Genomic DNA, 22,456 nt, shown 5'->3' with positions numbered 1-22,456 from the left:
CTCACATTCAGGCATCATTGATAAACTCTCCCAGTTGAATATCAACCCTTATGTCATCAGGTGGGTTGCTAACTGGCTCACCGACAGGTTACACTCAGTCAAAGCTGGGGACTTTACCTCAACTAGCAATCCTGGGGTTCCAGTGCTGGCCCCCTATTGTTTGGAATATACTTCTCAGAAGTTCAGCCCAAAACAGAGGGACTGTGGCTGACTAAGTTTGCTGATGACTGCAAATTAGGTGCAATCATTGAATCCCCAAGCGATGTCAGTATACTTCAAGAGGGACTCACACAAACCAACAATTGGTGCCAAAGCCATGGACTCAAACTCAATGCAAAAAATGCATTATTATCCCCTTTGGTAAAAAAGATATACCTGGAAACTATCATATAAATAATAATACCCTAAGTAACAACTCAGTAGTGAGAGGCTTGGGAATGCAAGTTGACTGTAGCTTAAACTTTGACCACCATGTATCTACTCTGGTAAGAAAGGCATTCTACATTGCATACCTCATTAGCAAAGGCATCACCTCAAGAGCAAAAGAGGTCATAACACCCCTGTACTCGACTCTCATCTGACCAATAATTGAGTACAATACTGCCTTTGGTATGTACCTTACCAGGCTTCTGAAGAAACTTGAGGGACCTCAGAGATTTCTAACCAAGAAAATGCAGGGTCTTCAGCACATGTTATACATTCACAGACTGAAGTCACTGTCACTGTACTCAGCAGCATACACACTACTTAGAGGAGACTTGTCCCTGGCCTATAGAGCAATCTCAGATCCAAACCTAATGGAAATGCTGCATATCTGCAAGTCAAATGGTACAAGGGTCACCCACTCCAGGGACCTTAACCTGGCCTGCAACATAAATAGGACCTGCTGGGCAGACAAATGATTCTCTCAGATGTTGCCACTCCTCTGGAATAGGCTACCAGTTCGCATCAAACAAAGCTCCTCTATGACCCTGTTTAAGTGTAGCATGGATGACTGGATGGGAAACCATAAATTCCAGCCGGGGATTTCACCTACAACCCCCCTAGATATGGTCAGTCATTGCTAACTAAGATCTCAAGTTTAGGCAAGATCCTTTATATTGGGTTTTTTGTAGTATTATACTGGGCACACAAAAGGCTTATAAAGACCTACGGGTCAACAGCCCAGTAACCACCTATGAACCTATAATTCATTTCCTCTTATTCTTTTAACTTTCTAAATCAGTAATACTATTACTTACAAAGTGTCCCTGATTTGGGAGTCTTTGTCCATGATTACTTTTGACATTGTACCTGATTCAGGAGATAAAAGGCCAACAGCTATGATTACCTTTCTATCCTTGGCGATTAGAGTGCAACCTAGGAGACCAAAGTAGTTCCATCCATCATGTTCATCGGTTCACAAATAAGGATTAGGCTAGCTTCCCTTGTGGGCCATTTTATGCCTAGCCAGTTTCCCTTTTTGTACTTCAAATAACCTATCCCATGTGGTTATAGAATGCCCTTACCCATCCCGTGGTCAGTAACTATATATTACCCCTAATGAGAATAACTGGGATCATACCATAGATATTTTGAGGGGACCCCCATGCATGCAATAAAGCATTTAGGAGCTGTCTCTGTCCATTAGTAGTACAGGGACAGTCCTGGGGTAAATTTCCTGTTTTCCATCAATAGATCTAAGTTGTACTTGAATATAGACTGTGATGAACTTTGTTTTATGTGGATGGGAGTCTGTTATACAGCAACAGTATCCTCTATGAGATATACCTGTCCCTCCAAACCATTCTGTTGATGTTGCAGAAGAGGTTTCGATCACTAGACCAAGTATTCCTGGTGCCATTTGACTTGCCACTGTATAGTAAATCTATCAGTAATGCATCTGAGGATACCTTTTATGCCGGACACAGGTCCCCTATTAGCAGTTTGTAGGATACCAAGTATAGTGACAGGGCTTTGAGTTGGTCCATGTAGGACATATTGTTTACATCTTGCATCCTTTCAGTAAGGTATGTCTTTGGGCATTGCAGGTTTTACATTTGTCTGGAAAGATATGTGCCAAAGGGGGCTTTATGTTCAATGATTGGCCTAATGGGGGCAGAGTGAAGATGGACAATGGCATCTCTAAATCTAGACACAACCCTTTGTTTGTAAGCTATGTAATATAGAAAGACTTTCTTACAAAAATAGACAGATGTTGGTCAACAATTAGGTCACTGTCCACATAAGTTCCCAAATCTCAAATAACTGGGTCTGCTCTTAGGGGAGAATTGTCAATGTGGTAGTTTCCTGGGGTTGATGACTTCCCAAAGGATACAATAATGCATTTTTAACATTAGGTTTCAGTCTGTGATTTTGGCACCAGTTATTTATTTGAGACAAATCTTTCTGCAGGATAGCTAAGTCACCTGGGGATTCAATGACTGCTTCTAGCTTGCAGCTATCTTTAAACTTAGTCATCCAGAGCCCTTTGGTGTTGGCATTTACTTCCAGAAAAGTAGATGTAAACAAGAGAGGTCCCAACATAGAACCCTGGGAGGACTCCACTGGTGACTGGTGTCTTTGCCATGGTAACTTCCCCTATTTTTATTATCTGCTTCCTATCTGTGAGCCAGCTGGCAATTCAGCAGGTGACATAGGGGTTTACTCACAGTTAAACTTGCTTGCTACTATTCCTGAGTGGAGAATTGTGTCAAAAGCTTTGGCCAGATCAAAGTACGTGATGTGTACCATTTTGCCTTCATCCATTGTTTTGGCAACCTTTTCAAAAAAATCCACCAGGTTGAGTAAGCATGACCTGCCCTTGATGAATCCAAGCTCAGATGGGTCTTAGTGTTTGGAGGTTCCCTATGTCCTGCTTGATTAATACTATGGTAAGTCTTTCCATGGCTTTGCATATGAGGCTGGTCAGACTTATGTGTCTGTAATAACTGGGTCTGTGGAAGATTCTCCCTTATGCAGGAGAATGACTATAGCTGTTCTCTATTTGATTGGTACAAAACCTGTATGGAAGCCAAGAATGAACAGTGTTGTTAGGGGTGTGGCTAAATCTTGCTTCATGCTATTTCAGATGTATCCAGGGATATTGTCAGGACCCATTGATGCAGTATTTTTAGCTTTTGATAGCACTTTTAGGACTTGGTCTTGTGTGATAGCTGGAGGTGAACCAGTTTCAGGTATATTTTGAGGGACAGATGGAGTGGAGAGAGGAGTAAAATTAGAGTTAAATTTATTGGCCAGTAAGTTTGCTACATCTTCAGTCTCAGTGTAGGTAATATCATTCACAATCAGCTCAGCGCATTGCTGATGTCTGCCATGAAATATCTGTATTATGAAAAGATGTGATGTAAAGAATAATCTATTTTTTATTTTTAAATAGCACCATTTTAACAATCACACTCTTTGCTCTTTTCATGTCTTTCCACTGATATGATGTCTAAAGCATGTACTGCACATGCTCATGGAAATATTAGTATGCTTCTCATCTAAGATTTGTGCCAATAGCACTGTGACTGGCAGAAAATAATTTACCTTGATTTTTTTTTTTATTTACTCTGGACTGCACTTTTTTAATTATGTGTAGCACACATTTCTGACATTATTTGGGACTTAATGTGAATTTTGTACATTCTTTATCTGAGCAAATCCCATGCATCTGGGGTTATTTGGAACTTAAAATAGATACTGTGAAATGTATTTTTTAAGTCTCCCTTGTGAGTTTGCCACCAATGCAGTATGGATACATCCATAGCTATTTCTTTTCTTCTGTTCTCAACTCAACTCTACATTTTACTGTGATGTAATTTTTTACCTCCCATAGGTGGTCTTACTGTTCTATATGGGAAATGTGTAGTTCTCATTTTACAATATTCTCTACTTTGCATGTTGTTGAGAAATTCATTTTTTTTGTTCTGCTCTCCCTTTAAAATTAGTTCCACAGTGAAAGGGAAGCAGGTCACTGAATTCTAACCAGGGATTGCTTTAAGACTGCAGACCTAAGAGCAAAGATGGAAGAAAATGCCTTGGGATGTGTAGAACGGTGATTGTTTGTACCTTCACAGCTACTGCAGTTTAAGGAAGCACGTGGGGGAGGGCAATGTTAAGCAAGTTCAATTATGTGCAAGTCATGAATGTGCATGCAGGTAGATTCACGTTGGCTGTACAATAAACCTTTGATAACTTGCAGTCTCTGCCTCCACTGTTCATTCAGCATGATGGTAACTAGCTATTGTCCAAGTAACAAATATGTGCAAAAGGTAAAAGAATATACTTTGATGGCATGGCAGAATGATTTCGCAGACCCGAACCGTTAGTGTTTGATGGCAATGTCACTGAGAATTGCCGTGTGTTTGCACAAGAATATATTTTCATAGCGGCTGCACATTCAAAGACACATGCACGTGAGCATTCATACTTTTCAATTTGGTAGGGTCAGAGACTATTGAGCGAGAATGTTCTTTTGTATATTCACCTGCTGTTTATGCAGGAGAGGAAAAAAAACAGTGTGTCAATGCTCAGGCCGAGACTCACAAAGATCTGGAATGTTTAAGTTGTAAACTTTGAGAACTGTGTAACTCCCAAATTAATATAATAATGGAGAGACATAAATTCAAACGAGAAATCAAAAGGCTGGTGAAACTATGGAAACATATATTACCAACTTAAGAAATAAAGCAAAGACATGTAGATTTGGGGATCTCAAGATGACTTCATAAAAGACTACCTTGTGTGTGGCATTAATAATGACACGATAAGAAAAATTCTACTATGCGATAGTGAATCAACATTGAGCAAAGCTATTGAAATTTGCCAGATAGAGGATCTCACAGAAAAACACTCTAGTATGCTTGCTATATCTGCTGCTGTGAATGCCGACAGTGTGCAACAAAAAAACTAAAACAATACGGCCCCATAACTGTAACTTGAAGAGCTGTGCCATACCACCTGCCATTTTTAATTGTCGCAATTGTGGGAGCAGTCATGAACCTAAACGAGAAAAGTGTTTAGCCTATGGTCGACAGTGTCACAAAAAGTGGAATCATTTCAAAAAATTCTGCAGATCAGCACAGACTCATGATAAAATTTATCCGATGAAGACAGTGGATCAAATAGAGACAGTAGCAGACCCTGAAGGCAGTGATGAAACTTTTTGTGTTGATGGTGTTTCTGTGCTTGGTGAAATAGTAGACACAGTGAACTCTCACTTGTCAACAAGGAGTGAAATATTTTGCACAGTACAAATTAATGGGAAACCAGCAGAGCTTAAAGTAGACACCAGATCCAAATGTAGCATTATATCAGCAAAAGCTTATGCAAAAGTAAAAGTTGGAGAAAATCTCGACTCAACAAGGAGAATAAAACTAGTTGCTTATGGTAGCTAAGAAATCCAGACAGATGGTGCTGTAGTCCTTCCTTGACATTCAAATCATACAGGTAACTGTTATGATTTACAATTCTATGTAGTTTATTATTACTAGGTCTAGAAGACAGCCCAAGAATGGGTTTGATTTTGTTCAATAAAGAAGTGCATCATTTGAATACAAACGAAAATGAAAGTTTTTCGCAATGTATCGTTGAAGAATATGCTGACATCTTCAAAGATGAACTTGGTAAGCTTCCAGTTACATATTCTATGAAGCTGAACCATGAAATAAACCCAGTTGTTAGACCAGCACGTTAATTCCAATAGCAATGCAAAGTAAAGTAAAAGCAGAATTAGACAGAATGGTGCATTTGGGTGTTCTTACCCCTGTGGCAGGGCCTACTGAATGGGTATCATACATGGTGGCAGCCCACAAGAAAAGCTCAGATGACATTCGGATATGAATTGATCCTAGAAACTTAAATAAAGCCCTTAAATGTCCTCATCATCTGATGCATACAGTAGAGGCGGTAGCAGAAGTAATGCCAAATTCGACTGTTTTCTCAGTTTTGAATGCCACGTTAACAACATTCAGCGCACCATTTGGGAGATACAGGTTTTTAAGAATGCCATTTGGAATCAGTTCTGCCAGTGAAGTATTCCAGCATGTCATGGAACAGATATTTGCTGTATATCCTTGCGCCGTTATTGAGGGTGAAATTATCGTCGGAGGCAATGGTGAGAAGGAACATAAAAGAAATCTCAGGAAAGTTCTAGACTACGCACATGAGGTCAACCTCAAGCTAAATCCTTTAAAATGTAAATTCAAACTTAAAGAAGTCAACTACGTTGGTCACATGTTCACAAGTTCAGGGCTACAGCCAGAACCCTCAAAGATAACAGCAATCAGTGAAATGCCAGTCCCAGAGAATGTTTTATCTTTATAGCATTTTCTGGGTATGATCAATTATTTGGGGAAATTCATCCCAAACCTCAGTGAACTTTCTGCACCACTGCATTAGCTGACACGTAAAGGTATAAAATGGTTGTGGTTTGAACAGCAACAAGAGGCATTTGATACTTTAAAAAACAGAATTGCCAATCCACTCACACTGAGATACTTTGATGTCCATAAGCCTGTAACACTCCCTGTGATGCCTCTCAGTATGTCTTCAGGAAGGCAATCCAATTGCATATGCATCCTGTAACCTGACTCTAACGGTGATGCACAATGCCCAAATAGAAAAAGAACTTTGTGCTGTTGTGTTTGCATGCTTCAAATTCAGTGACTATATATACGGAAGGCCAATCCAGAATGAGACATATCACCAGCCTTCAACGCTACAAAAATACGTTTACTATTGTCTACACAAAGGTAAACACATGTATCTTGCTGATGCCTTGTCACATGCCCCCCAGAAAGATGACAGAACAACACAAAAATGAGACAGCTGATTTTGAAGTCATGGAAGTCAAGCACATTTCATCATCACAGCTTGATGAGTTAAGAAATCACAGTCCTAAAGACCCAGTTCTTCAAAACCTGAGTAATATCATTAACCAGGGCTAGACAACCCATCAAACAAGTCTGCCACTTGAAATTCAGCAGTATTTCCCATTTGGGGATGAGCTCATACTGGAAGATTACATCATTATGAAAGGCACAAAAGTAGTAGTTCCTAAAGCATTGCAAAAGGGCTATAAAAAAATTCTGCACAGAGGCCACCCAGGTGCTGAATCAACTAAAAGTAGCGTAAAAGGCATTGTGTTCTGGCCCTCAATGTCAAAAGATATTGAAAGAAAGACATTTCCATGTTCAGTTTACAACAGTAACAAACCACATCAACAAAAAGAACCTCTTCACCTACACCCAATCCCTGATTTACCATGGACAACAGCAGCAGTAGATATTTTCAAATGGAATGGTCATCACTACCTGGTCCTAGCTGATTCCTACTCTGGTTGGTTTGAAGTCGACTTACTCCATGATTTGACATCTAACACAGTAATTACAAAGCTAAAGAGCCACTTCTCAGTCCTTGGAAGCCCACATAAAGTCATCTCAGATAATGGTGCACAATTCACTATTCAATGGTTTAAAGAATTTGCTGCATCCTAGGACGCTATTCTTGTAACTAGCCATCCTGAATACCCACAAGCTAACGGTCTGGCTGAGCATGCAGTCTACAGTGCAAAGCATTTAATGGAAAAGGCCAAAAGAAATGGAACTGATGTATTCCTCGATTTACTAAACCTTCAAAACATTCCTTGTGACCAAACACTTGGTACACCAGCTGAAAGACTGATGTCAAGACAAACATGAACAACCCTTCCAATCAGTCGACAGCAGTTAGTAATAAGGTAGTCAAAACCCAACTATCAAAAAAGTGTTACTCACAGAAATTATTCTATGACAAAACCAGTAAGTCTCCTCGACTATTGTTGCAAGGTGAAGTTGTTAGAATACGGACTTCAAAAGTCATGAGTGTGTAGGAATTGTGAGGGACATTTGTGCTGAACCAAGGTCCTATATAATTCAATCTGAAGGAGTAGACTACAGATGAAATTGCAGACACCTTTTGCCTGTCCCAGAGCCAAAGCCACAACAGACTGAATGTACTGGTGATTCCAGTTCTTTGCGTGAATTACCAACCAATCAGTTTCAAGAAGACAAACCACCTTATTCAAATGGTTTTGAATTACAAAGTAATGTTTCAGTACCGAATAAACCTCTAAAGACAGTTCCTGTTTCTACATCAAATCAAAATCTGTATTTGACACAGGCAAGAACAGCATGTAACCCCAGTCCTAAATATATACAGTAAATTGGACTTGAAATCAGACAGGCCATGTTGAACTGTTAATATGATGTTTAATTCTGGAATGTTTTTAAAGAAAATATTAAAGTAAATTTGTTCATGTTTTCGAAATCAGGTACAAAGTTAAAGAGGGAGGATGTAGAACAGTGATTGTTTGTACCTTGACAGCTCTTGTAGTTTAAGGAACACCGTGAGGGAGGGCAGTGTTAAGCAAGTTCAGTTATGTGCAAGTCATGAATGTGCATGCAGGTGGATTCACAATGGCTGCACAATAACCTTCTGATAACTTGCAATCTCTGTCTCCACTGTTCATTCAACAAGATGCATTAAAGAATTCCAGGTTACAGGTCAATCATCAAGCTACTGTTTTTGACAGTTTAGAATACCCACATTTTAAAAGACTGAGATCTGTCTTGTTATGGATTAAAAACAGTATTGTGAATTTTCAGTACTGTTACAGCTGTACCTTAAGACTTATCCCTACGTCTACCACTCCTCATATAAGAAGACGGTAGCTGCACGATATGTAGCCATCGTACTTCTCAACCTCTTAGCTCAGGAAATTGTGACAAGGAGTAACATAATGGGAGACAAACGCCCAAAACTAGGGGCAGATTTTAAATATTGCTCTTCTAAACTAAAAGTTGCAAAGAATAGCAGGATTTGTGTTAGCATGCTTGTCTTGAAGGAAATAAAGTCTGAAACACAAATATATGTCCTTATTTAATAACTTCTGTTTTTAGTGATTTACGAGAACACCACAAGTGTTATGAGGAATAGACCAAAAATTATTAAGCAATAATCTGGACATTATGAGAAAATCTGGACATTTGAGAGGTATGCTAGCCAAGCTGAGCTGCATGTTGGAGTCAGGTTTTTTATTGGGCAGTTGTAAATCTTCAGCCATGGACAAAGAAGAAAAACAGTTACAATCTCTTATTGGATATCTGCACTGCAGTATTTTAAAGCTGCATTGAGAAAATGAGATTGAAGCTAAACAGCAGCTGTGTCATCTGTGGAATAAAGAATACATGATAATCCCTTAAGAAAAATGCATTAGGCCTACAGTCACTTCTGCCTCCTTGACATAAGCATTAACACTCACTTTGGTTCATGTCACATTATTTGATCAACTAAATCTGCCTTTCTTTGTGAAACTCAAGCAGTAAAACATACTATGGCCTTTACGAAAAAAGAATTCTGTACCAAATCTCAATTATATTCTCTGCCAATAAAGGTTCTGTACTGAACTTGAAATATATTGTAAAAAGCGAGAGTATTAAATCAGCACAGGTATACTTTTTTACCTGAAAAAGGTTATCTTGTCAAAATATCATAATCGTTTGGAACATTTCAGGATGGCAGTATGCATTCACACACAGGATGGTAGGAAAACAGATTTAAACAGGTTAAATCCTGCAGTTCAGCTTTAGATGTTACACTATCTGCTTGCTGTGTAAAATAAAGTTAACCTGTGCTAAAAGTTAACCTGTTGCAAGGGCTGACAAAGTTAATGTGCATCATAATGTTCTGGGCTGTAATGGAGAATTGGCATGCAGTGAACCTGAGCTTTGAGTAAATGTGCAGAATGCTGTCCTGTGGCACACTGCTACAGAATATGGGGACTCAGTAAGGTCACTGGGTATGTGTATATTGGTAATATCTATGGGGTCACACTCAGGTCACTGGGTGCATGTACTCTGGTAGTGGCTATGGGACATACTGAGGTCACAGGAAATGTATACACTGGTAGTAGCTATCAGACACACTGAATTTAATGGCTATATGTACTCTGGTAATGGCTATGGGATACTGTGGTCACAGGAAATGTATACACTGGTAGTAGCTATCAGACACACTGAATTCACTGGCTAGATGTACTCTGGTAATGGCTATGGAATACAATGAGGTCACTGGATATCTGAGCACTAGTAGTAACTAAGGGATCGTAATAAGGTTATTGGGTATGTGCGTACTGGTAGTAGCTATCGGATACACAGAGGTCAGTGGGTATATGTAAATGGGTATTTGCTAAGGGGGGGGGTCACACTGAGGTTACTGAGTACATGTACACTGAGAGCATTTAAGGGGTCACACTGAGGTCACTGGTATGTGTACACTGCTAGTATGTAAGATTGATACTGAGTTCACAGGGTGAGTGTACACTGATGTTATCTAAGGGATCACACTGAGGGCAATGGGTATGTGTACTGGTACAGGCTATGAGAACACACAGATATTACAGGGTATGTGTACACAGGTAGTAGTTATGGAGACACACTAAGGTCAAAGGGTATGTGTATATCGATAGCACTGATGTGGAAACACTGAAGTCACCAGGTATGTGTACACTGGTAGTAGCTATGGGACACAACTTGTGGTCACTAGATGTGTGTATCTAAGATGTAGCTATAAGACACACTGAAAGATTAGGGATAAGAATAGCATCAGATCTTTGCCACAGCTAACTTAGCAAAAAAGAAATAAATACATAAATAAAGTCCACTTTTAAGAGGAAAAAATACAGTCCAGTTAAGGGTTTAAGCATCCATTATTGAATATCTGCTCAAACCATTAGTTAAACTGTTGTTTTTTTTTCCTCTGGAAAGAGAGCTTTAATTATCTTTGCTAAGTTTTGCTAAGTTAATTGTGGACAAGATCCAACATTTTGAACAGTTACCCTTATTCCTAAGCTTTTACTTTGTCCAATGGAGTGTTGAGGCTGCTTGTTGGGATACAGATTGGTGCTTCATAGATTTCACTGTTTTTTATGGGACAAATTGAGGACAAATTATATGTTTACATTAGTAGTGACTATGATACTCAATGAGGTCATTGGGTATATGTACACTGGTGTAGCTACTAGACCACATTAAGGTCACTGGGCAGTGGTTATTGAACATACCCAGGTTAGTGGGCATATTTAAACCAGCTAAGGGGTCACACTGAGGTTTCTGGTTATATCTGTACTGAAAGTGCCTAAAATGTCACCTTGAGGGCACAGCGTATGTGTACTCTAGTAGTAGCTGTGATGATGTGAGGTAGTGCCATCTGTAACAAAGAGAGTAGGGCAGTGCATGTGTAGCATATGCCCGCATAGCCAGCTGGAGTTTTGTAAAGAATTTTATGTCATTCATATATCAAACTAATTTGTACAGATGCTTGTGTTAAAAATGTATTTGATCGTTAACTTATTACAGCCGGGTCTTGCCTGTAGGTGCTTCTGCAGTTACATCCTACTGAAGCCTCCTGGAGTCAAATACCACTTGTTCATATTTGCATTAATAATTTTAAAACAATCCTACATACAAAGTATCAAAATATTTCATCTTAAAGCTTACACAATGGCAAACACAACTGTATTGATATTTGACCTCTGTCTAGTGCAGGTAAAGAGATTAATTGCTGTTCGTATAATGTATATTTATATTGTCATAAATTTCAAGCTTTTCTAAATATCTCGGCAACCAAGTAGCACAGACAGAACTGTTCACCTCATATGAAAGCTCTCATGTGGAGAAGCAAAATGTGTGTAACTTGAGTGGTTGCCGAGATATTGTAAGTTGTTTACAAAATATTAAAAACTTAATAGTTATCATAAATATTGTGACTTATAAAATTCAAGTTTAAGACCTAGAACCTAAAAATACTACCACTATAAAATTAGTTTGTGCTGAGGAGTTTGCCGGTAACATTTCTTTAGTAACCCCTATGGTTTCAGAGATACAAACATTTGTTTGAAATGTGAGGACATAATTTCACTGCTGTATCAAAAAGCTTAGGCTCCGTCCATTGGAAGTTACAGTATAAACTTCCAGAGCTCCAGTGGAGGGAATGAGTTAGAAATTATAGCAGAGGGTCAGAATGAAGAACATTTTCTTATCTATCACTGCAGGAGGCCTTTATATATGGTGTGCTGCATAGTTAGTGATAGTGAATCTTTGTATAGGCTTAGTTTATATAATTAATAAAATAAAAACTTATAAACAGGACGGTTTTTGAGGAACATCATACATTCAGGGAGAACAAGGCTAAATCTGAGGGCTGAAATCATGGCATTATGCCTTAATTATAGTAGTGGAGATGAATGTTTACCAATGTACAAATGCCCTATGACCTCAGGTGTCAAATATTTACTACTACTATACTCAGTAACATTAGGATATTCCCATAGCTACTACCAGTGCATAAAACAACCAATGATCTCAGCCTGTCCCCAGAGCTACCACGATACACAAACCCACTGACCCGAGTGTGTCACCATAGCTACAAACGCATATGTACTCAGTGACTGCATTGTGTTCCCATATCATCTACCAGTGCAAAACAATACAGTGACCTCAGTGTGTCCTCACAATTGTTACCAGTGTACACATGCTCAGGGATCTCAGTTTGGATCTATAGCTACTACAAGTGTACACATACCCGCTGAATTCATGAAATCATTTTCACCCCATAGCTTTTACTCTTATATAATATATTAATGTATATATATATATATATATATATATATATATATATATATATATATATGTACATATGTACATATTATACATATATATTATATATCTATCTATCTATATATATATATATATATATATATATATATATATATATATATATATATATATGCATATATATCTCCAGTGACCTCATTGTGAGCCCATAGCCTATACCACTCTCCACATACCAAATAATTTTAATGTAAATATATAGCTGTAATCAGTGTTCTCATGCCCAGTGACCACAGAGTAATCCCATACCCACTAAACTTCACCTGACTCTATAGTTACTACCATTGTACACATACCTAATGACCTGATTGTATCCCTATAACTACCAATATTGTGCATATACACAGTGACTTCAGTGTGTCCCCAGAGCTACAAGTGTATACATACCCACTGACCTCAGTTTGACTCCTTAGAAATGACCAGTATACATATACCCAATAAACTCAGTATGACTTGATACTTACTACCAGCATGTATATACTCATTGACCTCAATGTGACTCCATAACTCCTAGCAATGTACACATATCCAGTAACCACAGTGTTTCTGATAGTTACTACCAGTGAACACATACCCAGTGACTTCATTGTGTCTAATAGCATCTACCAGTGTACACCTACCCTGTAACCTCAGTGTAACCCCTTAGATACTACCACTATACACATATTCAGTGACCTCATTGTGACCCCATAGATAGTACCAATATAATTGTGCATATGTTTTCTTGTAGCAGCTAGTAGTTAACACATAGCCAATGACCTGAGTGTGTCCCCATAGCTACTATCAGTACATGCATATCCAGTGACCTCTTTGTTCCCATAGCTACTTCCAGTGTATACACAGTGATCGGAGTGTGTCTCTGTAGCTACTACCAATTACACATACCTACCAGCTTTAATGTGTCCAGTACCTAATGCAAGTGTACACATATCTAGTGCCCCATAGCTACTACCAGTATACACATACCCAGTAACCTCAATGTAACTCCTAACCCCCATCACTGTACACATACCCAATGACCTTAGTGTGTTCTATAATGACCAGTATACACATGCCCAGTGAACTCCATGTGTCTGATAGCTTCTGCCCGTATACCCATATACAATGATGTCAGTGTGTCCCCAGTACTGTTACTACCAGTGTACGCACACTTATGGACCTCATTGTATCACTTAGCTATAAACAGTATACACATACCAAATGACCTCAATGTGTACCCATAACTTCTACCAGCGTACACATATCCAGTGACCTCAGTGTGACCCCATAGCTAATACTGGTGTACTCATACCTATGTTGTCTTGTAGCAACTAGCAGTGTATGCCTACCCACTGACCTCAATGTTACCTCAGTGTGTCCTTATATCTCTTACCAGTGTATCCATACCTACTGGTCTCAGTGTGACCCTACTGTGTACTCATAGCTCCTATCAATTTGCACATACCCACCGACCTCGGTGTGACCTCAGTGTGTCCTCATAACTCCTACCAGTGTACACATACCCAATGACCTCAGTGTGTCCTTTTAACTCCTACCAGTGTACACATACCCACTGACCTCAGTGTGACCATAGTGTGTCCTCATAACACCTACCAGTGTACACATACACACTGACCTCAATGTAACCACAGTGTGTTCACATTGCTTCTACCAATGTGCGCATACATATCCACTGACCTCAGTGTGACTGCAGTGTGTCCTCATAACTCCTAACAATGTATATATACCCACTGACCTCAGTAAGACCTCAGTGTGTCCTTATAGCATCTACCAATGTATAGCTCCTACCAGTGTACACATACCCACTGACCTCAGTGAATATGATAGCTACCAGAATACATACTCCCAGTAACTTCAGTGGGACCCCTTAGCTACTACTGGTGTACACATACTCAGTAACTTCAATGTGTCCCCAAAGTTATTGCCAATGTACACTTATGCTGTAACCTCAGTTTGACCCTTTAGATATTACCAGTATATACATGTCTATTGACCTCAGTTTGACCATCTCAGCTACTACCAGTGCACATATTTCAACTGATGTCAGGGTATCTGATTGCTACTACCTGTGTATACATATCTGGTGAATTCAGTGTGTTCCATAGCTACTACCAGCATTACACATACTTAGTGGCCTCATTGTTTATTCACAGCTGCTAACAGTGTAGACATACACTCTGACCTCAGTCTGTCTCCATAGATATTGCATGAGTACTCTTGCCCTGTGACATCAGTGCATCCGAAAACTTGCAACCAGGTTATACATACCCACTGACTTCAGTGGGACCCATAGCTACTATTATTTACACATACAGAGTGACCTCAACATCTCTACATAACTACTACCTGTATACATGCATCCAGTGACATCCTTGCATTCCATATACCAGAATGCATGTACACAATGACCGCAGTGTGATCTCATAGCTTCTGCCAGTATACACATATCCTTTGACTTCACTGGTGACCCCTAGGTAATACCAGTGTTAGCATAATTCTGTTGTCTTGAAGCTACAACCAGTGTAGACATATCCAGTGACCTCAGTGTGCCATCATGACTTCTACCAGCATACAGTTACTCACAGATCTCAATGTGTCTGACAGCTATTACCATTGGCCACATACACAGTAAACTTATTGTGATGAGTTAAAGATCAGTGCTATGATTTTTAATGCTTGCAGGTTGAGAGGTATGCTGGTAGTAGCTGTGGGTCATACTGAGGTCAATGGATATGTATACACTAGAAGTGGCTATTGAGTACTCTGGGGGTCACTGAGTATGTATACACTGCTAGTAGCTAAGGGGTCAGAGTGAGATCCCTGGTAAGCATATACTGGTAGTAGCAATGGGGAAGCCCTGAGGTGACTATGTATGTGCACAGTAGTAATGCCTGTGGAGACACCTTGGGGTCACTGATATTATGTACTAGTTGTAGCTGCTAGGGCACAGCAAGGTCGCTAGATTTGTTTATACTGATAGAACCTATTGGGATACACTGAGGTTACTGATTATGTGCACTCATGTTGACTTCATTGCTCATGAAAAGTAAAGATACTTCCACTGTATACACACACAGTGATCTTGGGGTATCCCATAACTGCTACTGCTGTATACATACTCAATGAGCTTAGGGTGACCCACAGCTGCTATCACTGTATTCATATATGATGAACTTAGAGGTCTGTACAGTTCCAAGTACAGTACATATGCACAATGACCTCAGAGTGTCCCCATAGCTACTATGTGTACCCCTACCCAGTGACCACGGTGTCTCCCCGTAACATGTACCCAGTTACTACAGCTGTGCCCCTTAACATCTAGTACACATAACCAGTGCCACAGTGAGTCCCTTAGCTATTGCCAGTTTACACATACCTATTGACTTCAGTGTGACCCTTTAGTGTTAGCAGAATATGTAAACTAGGATTAGCTATGGGAATGCAATGGGGATGCTGCAGTGTATAAGATTAAGCACTTGATCACTAACTTGGATCATAAAAGCATATGGGCATTCATAAATAAATTAGCAAGCATGCTAAATATGTGAATATGTGTTATTTTATGCAGAAACAAACAGTCTCAAAGAATTTGTCTGACATATTAGTGGAATATAGGGTGATGAAAGATCGTAAGAAGGATGGATGAATGAAGGAGGGTAAGAAGAAGGTAAAATGAGAAGTCTGAGAGAGTGACATCTGCATAATGATTGCAAGGCATAAGTACTACGATTACCACATCCCCTGTCTCTACTGTTCATACATCTTGTGACATGTCTAGACCTTTCACCACATGATTAGGGAATAAAATAAACACAAAGTTGAAATTCTTAAATTAAATTTTAACTATTATTGAAAGAAAAATGAAGCAGGGTTTGTTCACTCCATCTACAAATGAACATAAGAACAGTGAGTTGTCTAAAGCAGATAACTGCAGCAGTGTCATTGTAACTCCTGTACTGTCTATGGGCTCATTTTAGTTGCTCACCGTGCAGGTTATTCATTACAGAAAAGAATACAGATCCTATAGCTTTGACTAATATGATACAGTCTTTATATAGTTCGATCATCCTTCCAGAAGGCAGAAGTAATCAGGTTTCCTTCCAATATACAGCAGGTTTATACATAAGGCATAGAAATAGGCAGGTTTCCACTCACTAGCAGAGACCATTCTCTTCTCAGTCTCATAAGGAGAAGAATATAGCAGCGTCACCAATGCTTCAAAAGGCAAACTCCAGCCAATCTTACATGCAAAAGCTCCCCTAAAAACTAGCTGTCTTCATTTCTAGGGTAAATACTATCCATCTTCAGTAGTGAGGAAAATCCACTGAACAAATGTCCTCTAGTCTCCAGAAAGAAATGACTGCTTCCCCAAAGTCATTCTACTTACCTCCCAATTGCAGGATTTTTAAATCTTCATTTTACTACAGTTCCACTCTCCCTTAGGTTTTAGAGGAAATTAACACTTCCTATTCCATCAGCCATGTAGGGAGTTTATGCTATACCTAATCAATCCAAGACATACAAATTATACTCCACTTATAGTCTACCCATGGATTACACACAGTAGAAATGAAAACCTATACCGTGTGGATTTTGCAGATCCTGGATTACATACAGTAGAAATGAAAACCTATAGCATGTATAACGTGTGGATTTTGCAGATCCTCTTTTTATGTTTTCTCCCTTAGTTCTGACCTGTGACCCCAGCTGTCTCATTTGTTCATAATAGGTTTGCCTCAGCCACAGAAGTCATGCAATTAATCATCAGGACTTTCTATTTATGGCTTAACCCCTCTCCCTCCCCCTTGGCAGGGGATGTGTTGTGATCTGCATTACTACAGGGACAGCTACATCTTTTCTGTGCAAGTGCACTTTTCTGTGCACTGTTATAAAAAGGCTACTGTGAGACATCTTGGTGAACCACATGCGTGCCCCCGTGTTGCTTCTGTGTCTGCTACCACTCCTCTCCTCCAGGGGGATGATGACTTTATGACCTGGATAAATCCTCCCTTGCAGGACAGACACATCCATCCTCCTCATTCCAACTCTGATAAATACCCAAGCTGCTAAATGAACTTTGATTGCTTGGGTCACAGTCAGCATTATATCCCTCTTCTTCAATGGAGCTGATTTGGATACCCTTTTTTATCTTGAAGATTTATTGTGAGGTCTGCTTACACAATGATGCCTGCAATGCCATATTTCCTGGTCTCTAAAATGATCATATGATGCCTTTCAGAAGTCTTCTGTGTCTCACACCAAAATTTTGCAGGGGCTACCTTATTTATGGAACAGCATCTTCAGTTATAGGTGGTGTGGAGGGTGAAGCCCACGGACTTCAGAGTTTGAGAGAGCAATGCTCCCCTGCAAAAGCAATTATTTACTGATGTGCTTAGTTCCACTGTATATTCATTCTGTATACACTTATATAATAACGAGACAGGATATAATTCTTGGTGGCATTTTGCTGCATCAGTTTGCAACAATTGCATGCTGTCTGCCAATATTTGTCGAACAGTTTTTAAACTAATAATGCAAATATACTTTTTTTGTTTTCATAAAGTGGTTTTGGTAATATAAGATGTCTACATTGAAAGACGAAGGGTTTCATGAGATTTCCAAAATTTTGAATATTCCTGTGCTTGCCACTCCCCATATTCTTACACAACATTTGGGTCATACAGTTAAGGTCCCTTGTATATCTCATAATAGTTAATACATCTTAAATATTATATTCTTATATTACAATGAATCTTGGTCTAGAAGTATGTTGGTAATACCTAATACCCTTATGCACTTAGACATACTATAATGTAAAAATATTTTAATATGCCTTCAACTATATATTGCCCTTCTGGAAAATGATGTGTATTCCTTTATAATTTCCTTATAATTGCTATATATTTGTGTATATTCATAAAAATGTTATGTTTTTTTATGGAACTGTTCACCAAGTGCCTCTGCTGAAAAGGGACTTGCTGTCCAGATGGGGACTATACTGGTAAACAAATACAAATAAATAAATAGATAAATAAATAGTGGAAATAATCTGAATTTACTTTTAATACATTTGGCTAATTTGCAGTAGTGTATTCTCCAAGACAAACAATTTGTACAGCTATAGCTAATATACAGTAGTGGATTCTCAGTGTTAATATATCACAATGTACTAGATTCACAGCTGTGTATTACCTCTTATAAGACACACTCAGTAAATGGTATCATACATGATAGGTGCCCAAAAATGAAAAAGCACAGTAAAAATACCGGAAAATACATACATAATAGAAATCCACCAGCAACATGGAACAAAACCTTGTTTGATAAGTAATTTCATCTAAATAAATACATATGTCATCAAATAAATGGCAAACTGCTACACATTTATATGAACTTTTAAATTAGTCACATAAAAAAAAAAACAACCAATAAAATCATGATGCGATGATGTGAGGTAGTGACAGCTATGCCAGAGAAAGCAGGGCATTGCATGTGCAGCATATGCCAGCATAGCTTGCTGGAGTATTGTAAAGAATTTTATGTCATATGTATATCAAACTGATTTGTACAGATGATTGTGTTAAGAATGTATTTGTAAAGCTGCTTATGTTAAACATTTATCAACAGTGGGTCCTGGACAGAAAAGAAATATACATGTATGTTATGCTGTATTGTGGAATTTGCTGAAATGTGTATATATATATATATATATATATATATATATATATATATATATATATATATATTAACAGACGATGCTGGAAGGAAAGGGGTTAAACTCAGCCCTGCTTATTTTAGGAAAATTAATCTGAAATTAAATTACTTGGTATAAGCCATAAAGATTGTATTTCACGGGTATGAATGCAGCAAGAGACACAATGTCTGTGTAAACAAGGACTAGGAATCTTGATGTGTTGTCCTTAGTGGTAAACTAATTGCTAGCCTAGAAGGGTGGAAGTGTTGAAATGGTTTTATAGCTTCCAAATGCTGTAACATATCTTAGCAAAGCTCTATGTGTGTGTATTGTGACACATACGTGCAGGATCGTGGTGCAACTTCTAGTAAAAGGGGTAGTATGTGAACCACAGAGTCAGGTGACCAGATGTGATGTCATTCTGTAATCCAGCACTGAAATGATGAAGTGTCTGGGCATTCTGCTTGTGAAACCTGACAAGAAAGACCACTCACCCACATGGTCTTGCCTTGCTCTATTAAGTAAATAGGAAACAGTAATTCTTTAGATCAGTCAGAAAATATAGTGGAATTAGTTAAGTATTGTTTATTTCTGTATTTGTATGAATCTTTCCATCTGTGTTATTTTTAATATTTCCTGTGATTGAAACTTTGGTGTTTATTGTAAACAGATATTTAATATTTTCATGTTCTTTTATTAATTATTATTAAATATATTTAAAATTTTCATTGCAGCTGATCTTTTAAAGAATATTTTAACCTTTGAGAGCACTTATATTTATTTGGTGACACTGTGGCTGCTTCTGAAAATATTGCTGTTTGTTCAACATTACCATTGGTATTAGTATTAACTTCACTCAGTATAATTGGATACCCTGTTAAGAACCTTAGAGTAGCTGGCTGGCTGGAGGCAGAAGAACTACCTTCTAGCCTGGGCAGTAGTGGTAGAGTGGCTAATCTGTGCCAGCCTGTGCGTGTATGAAAATCAGATCTCAGAGAATGTGTGTTATCTACTTGGAACAGGGACACAGAGCCCGTTAGTTTTCAGTATGGATTCTTATTTGTGGCCTAGAGAGAGAGAGAGTCCAGCCCCAGGACTGGAGTGTGTTCCCTGTGTGCTCTTCATGGAAATTGCACTTGATGCAGACAGCTGCATCTGAAAATACTGTGTGTGTCTGTTTCTCTCATAGTGAACATTCCCCCACTGGTGTCCATGGTGAGGATTGAGGCTCCTTGAGCACTGGCCCAGAGAAGGGACGTCACACATGGTAAGAAACTACAACCATACTTTATCACGTTATTTCACTTAAATAAAATGAAACAAAAATATATGAAATAAAGAATGTTTAACTTTTATATTGCCTCCAGCATGACTAAGTTAAAGGTTTTAATTTTAAAACACAAGTGATAATGATCCTCTCATTGAGACTAGGAAACCTATTGGGTTGCAGTTTCAGTTGTCAATGAATTTCTTTCTTCTTCCAAAAGCTGTTAAAATCTCTGCCTCTGTTATGCATCGCTACCTGGTGTAAATCATCAAATACAAATTTCCTGACATTGTCAAAATCATGCTGTGCATATACAAAATGTTGTTTTTATTTTTATCTCTAATAGCCAAGATATACTCATATATTCCAGCTGTGCATTTCCTTGTAGTTTTTCCTATATGGAAACATCTACAATGAGAGCTAGTTTCACTATAAACTACTGTGTAATAATTGCAAATAAAATGACCAGGAGTACTCAAAAATTTCTCCAAACTTGTAACAAACATTTTGGCATTTGCTAACAAAATGGCAGACTGAACATATATGCTGGGATATCTATAGTCTTCTGGCAGTTGATCCAGATGGTTAAGGCTGTAAGCTATAGTTTCTGGTATATAAGGTTTGATTCTATCTGTCCTTATTTGCCTACTGTGTGACCTTGAACAAATAATTTAAATGGATATTGCCCCTGGGTCACCTCTGAAAAGGGACTGTGTGTACATTGAGCTTAATTGGCTGATGAATGGTTATTATTATTATTATTATTATTATTATTATTATTATTAGTTGTGTAGACCTATCTATCCATCTATAAATAACACATAAATACAGATAAACACACACACACACACACACACACACACACACACACACACACACACACACACACACACACACACACACACACACACACACACACACACACACACACACACACACACACACTCACACACACACATGGAATAAACACAATGTCCTACGCTGATCGTTTCAAAGCCCTATCTCTTTATTTGCTATCTTTCTGAGAGGGCATCTTTGCCTGTCGTGCAAAGCATCCAAAGACCCTGTTTTGATGAACCTTTTGTTATTCCTCAAAACAAACAGCATGTGAACTACTAGATTAGAAGACCTAAATTTTGCTTGTGACATAAATATGACATATTGGAGAGACAGATATGTTTCTTAGGGAATTCTCATTCTGTGGAACAGGGTCTCCATCCAAGTAAAGCAGAGTTCCTTCCTATCCCTACTTAAGTGGAACTTAGACCAATGGATGTGTAATCAGAAATTCATCCCCAGTCTGGTTCCTACGTCTCTAATGGACAGAGATAATTAGTAAATTGCCCCTTATATAAATCAAATTTGTGGTTCACATTTGCATTTCATGGCTTGGCTTATAAGGCTCTAGTGGTCATTATCCTAGTATACACCAATGATTTGCTATGTATCGATATCATAAAAATGTTGTACACACATCAATATTATATGGTAGTTGTGACACCCATGCACTGGCCCAGTAATCAAGGAGCCTCAATCCTCACCACTAGCACCAGTGAGTGGCATGCACATTGGGAAGGATAACAAGTACACACACAGTAAAGTACAATTTCCCTTAAGAGTACACAGAGATCACAGTCAGAGTGGGGCTGGTTTCTCCCTTTCTCTCCAGATCCCCAATAAGACTCCCCTCTGGCACAGCTATAGTGTACAGATCTTAGCCTAGTGGTCAAGCCAAAACCTCCAGCACCCTCTCTGTTCAACCAGTGCTTCGTGTCACTGCCCAAGTAGCTGACACACACA

The sequence above is a fragment of the Protopterus annectens genome, chromosome 12.part0 (assembly GCF_019279795.1).
Source record: "Protopterus annectens isolate FY-2018-M chromosome 12.part0, PAN1.0, whole genome shotgun sequence".
NCBI classification, from domain to species: Eukaryota; Metazoa; Chordata; order Ceratodontiformes; family Protopteridae; genus Protopterus; species Protopterus annectens.
Note: the sequence above shows the minus strand (reverse complement) of the source record.